This window comes from Coffea eugenioides, unplaced genomic scaffold (assembly GCF_003713205.1).
Source record: "Coffea eugenioides isolate CCC68of unplaced genomic scaffold, Ceug_1.0 ScVebR1_1045;HRSCAF=1833, whole genome shotgun sequence".
Lineage (NCBI taxonomy): Eukaryota > Viridiplantae > Streptophyta > Magnoliopsida > Gentianales > Rubiaceae > Coffea > Coffea eugenioides.
In genome coordinates, this window is record NW_020861417.1 from 5975 (window position 1) to 13077 (window position 7103).

At 38.4% G+C, this 7103-nt stretch overlaps 1 pseudogene; it reads left to right on the plus strand.

The window, feature by feature from the left end:
* Window positions 1–257: 257 nt before the first annotated feature.
* LOC113754785 lies at window positions 258–5655 on the plus strand (annotated as a pseudogene).
* Window positions 5656–7103: the final 1448 nt, after the last annotated feature.

The following is a 7103-nucleotide window of genomic DNA, read 5'->3' on the forward strand; positions in this document are numbered from 1 at the left end:
CATGCAATCTGTGCTTATCATTCTGAAAGTCCAGGTCATACCACTGGCAATTGTTGGGTTTTAAAACATAAAATTCAGGACATAATTGACTCTGGAGACATTCTTCTCAGAAGAAAGGGAGAGCAAGGACCGAATGTTAGTAAGAATCCTTTATCTGAGCATCGGAGCACTGTGGGGGTTATCATCGCTGATGAATATTTTGTCGACCCCAGTAAGTACATTGTAGATGAAACTGAAGGAGGGCTGACCATGCGGAGATGAGGAAAATGTTGTTTGTTGAAGAGTCCATAACTAAGGATAATGCTGAGAAAAGGTTAAAATCTTTTGTATTTGAGAAAGAGGAGCCGTTTATTATAGAAGGAAGGCCTTCCGAGGCTGACAATTCTGAAGTTCCTTTTATTTTGGATCTACCATCTTTTGAATGGGATATATCAGAGCCTGCCATTCTCGAATTTTCAGAGCAAATGCCTGTCAATAACTTGCAAGAGGTACCGTGGAACTACGAGGAGTCTAGTCTGTTAATTGGAGACAAATATTGCTTGAAGGAGGAGGTACCTAATATTACTAGGCCTGAAAACTTTGTGGGAAACCCCGAAATCGATATTCAATCCAGGGCCAAGATTAAATCCCTGACGCCCAAGTCTCTTGTGTCTGAAAAGGAAGCTGTGGATTTTCTAAAGATGCTGAAGAGAAGCGAGTACAAAACAGTGGAGCAGTTGGATGGGATGCCTGCTCAGATCTCTTTTTTAAATCTTCTCTTGACCTCCGAATTACACAGAGAAGCATTGCTCAAAATCTTGAACGAAGCCCATGTCCCTAAAGATATTCATGTGGATAAGTTTTCTAACATTATGGATAATGTACTTGCCGCTAATCATATCGCCTTCTCCGATGATGATCTGACTGCAGAAGGGATTGGACATAACAGAGCCTTATATATATCAGTCCGCTGCAATGGAAAGCTGCTGCCGAGGGTTTTGGTGGATAATGGGTCGGCGCTGAATGTCTGTCCATGGAACACTCTCACTAAACTTGGATTTCTTGATGTTAAACTCCGTCCGTCTGCAACCGTAGTTAGGGGGTTCGATGGTTCAAGAAGGGAATCCATGGGTGAAACAGAGTTGATATTGGAGATAGGCCCTGCTCAATTTCAAGTTACTTGCCAAGTAATGGACTTCTCCAGTGTTTACAACATTTTACTTGGAAGACCTTGGATACATGCTTCCAATTCAGTGCCATCTTCTCTGCATCAAATGTTGAGATTTATTGTGAATGATCAGCTCATTACTGTATTTGCTGAGGATGACTGTACCATGATCATTGATGCAAAATTCAAAGGTGAAGACAGAAAAGGGACTCCAATTTCATCTCATCATGTTGCTGACATAGTCTCTGTGGGATGGGCATCTAGGGATAAGTCGTTGACTCAATCAGATTTGCCAGAGGCCAGTATTATGATGGCGAGAGAGATGATCCGAGGCGGATATGAAATAGGAAGAGGTCTTGGGCGAGAATTGCAAGGAATTTTGGAGCCGATAGAGATTCCGACGCAAAAGGATACATTTGGACTGGGATTTCATCCAACTGCTAAGGATAGAAAGGAAATGCGAGATCGAAAACAAGCTGAAAAGAAGGGCAAGCAAACTGCCTTAAATATCCCTCCGCTATATCACACTTTTCCTTGTCCATCAGAGGTGATTATGCCAGAAACAAAGAATCCTGTGGAGGAGATTGAAGTCGACCTGTCTCAGTTATTTGTCGGGGCCACTTGTGAGGAGGAGCCATAAGAGAATGCAGAATTTTTGCCAATTACCGAAGGAGCTATTCAGAATTGGACTGCTGATTATCTTCCCTCTCGAAGGGAGTTTCGGTAAATTTAAGGGGATTGTCTTTTGTCTAGATCATATCCAGATAGGACAGTAGTCTGGATCTTTTGTTAAAAAGAAATTGCTTTCATCTTTTAAACCTTTATTCTTGTTTCAGTTAATATAACTTGCTTTGTTCAAGAAAATTGCTGAAACAAAAATAAAGGTTTGGGTTAAATATGTCTTTAAATGGCAATCATGTCTGTATATTTATCTTTTTGTGAAGTCTCGATGCATTTTGAATTTAATGAAATGAAAGACTTCTCCAATATTTGCTATTTATTTACTACTTATGTTCTATTATATTTTCAGATGGCCACAAATAAAATCCTTTGACCCTTTGGATGTCACCATTTTGGAATTCGATGGCTGCAATCTCGTATCTCTCATGAACTTGAAATCATGTAATCTGAAATTCAAAGTGAGAGCGATACTGAGGAAGAATTTGAGTCTATCTCAAGGGATTTAAAACAGTATGAAGAGAAACTCAAACCCAACTTAGAAGAAACAGAAATCATCAATATTGGCACTAAGACGGAGGTTAAAGAAGTTAAAGTCAGCATTCATTTGAATAAGAAACAGAAAGAGGAAATGATTGAATTCTTAATGCTATTTCAAGATGTATTTGCATGGTCATACGATGATATGCCAGGAATCTCTACGGACATAGTGGTTCATAGGTTGCCAACTAATTCAAATATTTTACCGGTAAAACAGAAGCCTCGTAAATTCAAACCAGAAATGAGCCTCAAGATAAAAGAACAAATTGTGAAGCAGCTCAATGCCAAGATAATCATGGTGTCTCATTATCCTGTCTGGCTATTGAATCATGTGCCAGTGCCTAAGAAATTTGGGGAGGTGCGAGTATGTGTTGATTACAGAGATCTGAATAAAGCCAGTCCGAAAGATGATTTTCCTTTGCCAAATATTCATATTCTTTTGGACAACACTACTGGACACGAGATTGAATCTTTTGGTGACTGTTTTGCTGGGTATCATCAAATCTTAATGGCAGAAGAAGACAGAGAGAAAACTTCTTTTATCACCCCATGGGGAACATTTTGTTATCGAGTGATGCCTTTCGGATTGAAGAATGCTGGAGCTACTTATCAAAGGACCATGACTACCTTGTTCCATGATATGATCCACAAAGAGATGGAGGTTTATGTAGATGATATCATAATTAAATCAAAGAGGGTCGAAGACCATTTGGTTGATTTGAAGAAACTGTTTGAAAGGTTGAGAAGATATAATTTGAAGTTGAACCCTGCGAAATGTGCTTTTGGAGCTCCAGCTGGTAAGTTATTGGGCTTTATTGTCAGCAAAAAGGGTATAGAAATAGATCCTGCGAAAATAAAGGCAATTCGAGATATGCCCATTCCAAAAAATCAAAAAGATGTGAAGAGTTTTCTTGAAAAGATCAATTTCATTGGCCGGTTCATTGCACAGTTAACCTCTACCTGTGAGCCTCTGTTCAAACTGTTGAAAAAGAACGCGCCGATGGATTGGAATGAAGATTGTCAGCAAGCTTTTGATAAGATCAAAAATTACTTGTCAAATCCTCCGGTCTTAGTGCCACCTCAGCCAGGGAGACCTCTGATTATGTATTTGTCTGTTCTTGATGAGGCTGTTAGATGCGTTCTGGGACAACATGATGAATCTGAAAGAAAGGAGCAAGCTATCTACTATCTGAGCAAGAAATTTACAGCATATGAGGCTAACTATTCTTTCCTTGAAAGGAGTTGTTGTGCTTTAGCATGGACAGCTCAGAAGTTGAGACATTATTTGCTTGGTTTTACCACTTATTTGATTTCTCGTTCTGATCCTCTAAAATACCTGTTGGAAAAGTCGATGCCCACGGGACGTTTGGCTAAGTGGCAAATGATCCTTTCCGAGTTCGACATTATTTTCACAACACAAAAAGCAGTCAAGGGTCAAGCCATAGCAGATCATTTGGCAGAAAATCCAAGAGATGATGATTATCAGTCATTGCATACCTACTTTCCTGATGAAGAAATCCTGTTCGTTGGAGCAGTTGAGGACATGAGTGAGCAGTATCCTGGATGGAGGTTATTTTTCGACGGTGCGTCAAATTCTTTCAGAGCTGGAATTGGAGCAGTTTTAGTGTCGCCTGAAGGGAAGCACTATCCCGCTACTGCCAAATTACGATTTCCTTGTACCAACAACATGGCCGAGTATGAAACTTGTATTTTTGGATTGAAAATGGCATTGGACATGGAGATCAAGGACCTGATAGCATTCAGTGATTCCGATTTACTTGTGCACCAGACGCTGAAACAGTGGGTAACTCGGGATTCAAAAATTATGCTGTATCACTGTAACTTGCTTAGTTTGGCCAGCAAATTCAGGAATTTGGAACTCAGACATATTCCCAGCACTCGTAATGCCTTTGCTGATGCTTTAGCTACTCTGTCTTCGATGATCTAACATCCAGATGAGTTGGTGATTGAACCTATACAGATTCAACTACAGAATAGGTCAGCGCATTGTCTGATTACGGAAAGGGTCACTGATGGACGCTCCTGGTACAATGATATTAAGAAATTCATGAACACGGGATCCTACCCTCCTGCTACTGATTCTGTTGTAAAAAGTTTCTTACGCAGAATGTCATCAAGATTCTTCTTGAATGGAGAAGTGCTATACAAGAAAACATCTGATTTGGGCCTTCTGAGATGCATCAATGAAGAGGAAGCCGATTATATGATGAAAGAAGTGCATAGTGGGGTTTGTGGGCCATACATGAATGGGCATCTACTGGCTAAGAAGATCATGAGAACAGGATATTTTTGGCTTACCATGGAGCATGACTGTGTAGATTTTGTTAGAAAGTGTGTTAAGTGTCAAATGCATGGTGATGTTACGTGCTCCTCCTACAGAATTGCATAGTATGACTGCTCCATGGCCATGTTCGATCTGGGGAATAGATGTGATCGGAACTATTGATCCTCCTGCTTCAAATGGGCATCAATTCATTTTAGTGGCAATTGAATATTTCACCAAGTGGGTTGAGGCCGCGTCCTATAAGCATGTGACTAAGAAAGTGGAGTCGGATTTCTTGAGAAATAATATCATCTGTCGTTTTGGGGTACCAGAGACGTTGATCACTGATAATGCCAAAAACCTCAACAATGATATGATGGATGGATTATGTGAACAGTTCAAGATCAGACATCGAAATTCTACTATTTATAGGCCTCAGATGAATGGAGCTGTCGAAGCCGCAAATAAGAACTTGAAGAAAATCATTCGTAAGATAACTGAAGCACACCGGGATTGGCATGAGAAGCTGCCTTATGCACTAATGGTGTACAGAACTACCATCAGAACTTCTACTGGTGCAACTCCTTACTCTCTTATGTATGGAATGGAAGCAGTCCTGCCTGCAGAAGTTGAAATTCCTTCCTTGCGCATTCTGATGAAAGCTCAGATAGAAGAAACTGAATGGGTCAGAGAACGTCAGGAGCAATTGTCTCTGATTGATGAAAAGAGGTTGAATGCCGTGTGTCATGGACAATGTTATCAGCAACGAATGGCTCAGGTTTACAACAAAAAAGTCAAGCCCCGTTTGTTTGAAGTTGGAGATAAGGTTTTGAAACGGATTCTTCCAATGCAAGATGAGGCTAAAGGGAAGTTTGCTCCCAATTGGCAAGGACCATTCATTGTTAAGAAAGTGCTATCCAGAGGAGCGCTTATTCTTATGGAAATAGATGGTCAAGTTTTTCCCCAACCAATCAATGCAAATATGTGCAAAAAGTTTTTCATTTGATTATTTTTTTTTTTTAAAAAATGTTCTTTAAAATACTGTAAGAGACGGATTTCAGGCATACTTCCTCTCACTTTTCCATTTCGATATTCTATCCCCAATTTGTTTTTCCTTTTGACTTTCATAACCACCTTCCTTTTTCGCTTGGCAGTCCCTTAAGATCACTAACCTCATACTGGGGCAATTTTGTTTCCCAAAAAAAAAAAGAAGAAAAAAAGAAAAAAGAAAAAAGAGGAAAAGAAAATAAAGATTCGGTCAGAATTAAACTGGGACAATTTTATCTCTTTCTCACCCTAGATCGGGGTAAGTTGTGAAAAAATGCTATCTCAAGTGATTGCAAACCCGTCATATGATCCACTTTCAAGTCTCAATCTTTCCTTCACTATCTCATCCAACCTTAGTTACAAAAAGTTCAAAGTTGCCTACTTTCATCTTTTGCAGTATTTTGAGAAAAAATTTTCTTAATTAATTGGCAAATGATGTAAATACAATTTTTCTGAAATATGTCAGAGAAAATTGTCTCACTGATGCTACTCAATATCAGAATATGACTGGATTAATCTAGTTGGGGTTAAAATTGTCTTGTCTATGTTTCTAGGTGAAAACCCGAAGGGGCACCTTCTAAAAAAAAATAAAAAAACAAAAAATAAAAAAGTAAAAACAAAAACAAAAACAAAAAAAGAGATGAAAGAAAAAGAGACGAAAGAAAAAAACAAAGAAAAAAACAAAACAAAACAAAACAAAAAAAACAAAAAGAAAAAGAAAAAAAGAGACGAAAGAAAAAAAAACAAAACAAAAAAAAGAAAATGGGTGGGGGTAACCTTAGTGAAAACCCGAAAGGGCGCTGGGGTAGGGTTTTGGAATACAAGAGAATCAGCAACAGAGAAGAAGATGTTGAGGTTTGAAAGCTGGTGACTATGTTGATTTGGGTCTCTTTCACACTGTTGTTCTTTTGCCGACAATGAATTCCAAAATAGATGATTACGAAAGGGTCAGATGGAGCATTTTTCTTCATCAAAGTTCATCCTCTGGATATGAATCCAAATTTTGATCTTTGGACCTATATTCAAAAATTCAACAATTTTGTTTTACTATTCTATTTGCTATTTCATTTATTTATTGTGTATCATTGTTTATTTCATATTAGCATTATTGCATGATAAATACTACATTTTTTATTATTATTTATATTTTTCATTTTTTGGGTCTCATTCAAAAGACAATCCCCTATAATTTATCTCTAAAGAATCATGCAATTTAAGGTCCTATGATACTAAAATATGGACAATTGACATTTGACAGTTGGAAAGATTCTGAAGGGTTGTCGGCTGAACCTAAGGAAGCGATTGGTCGATATTGAAACTCATGTTTACATGGCTCTCAAGGCAAAGGGATTACATGGTGGTGGCAATCTTTTCATCATAGTTGCTTCTTTTCTTTTTTTTTTCCTT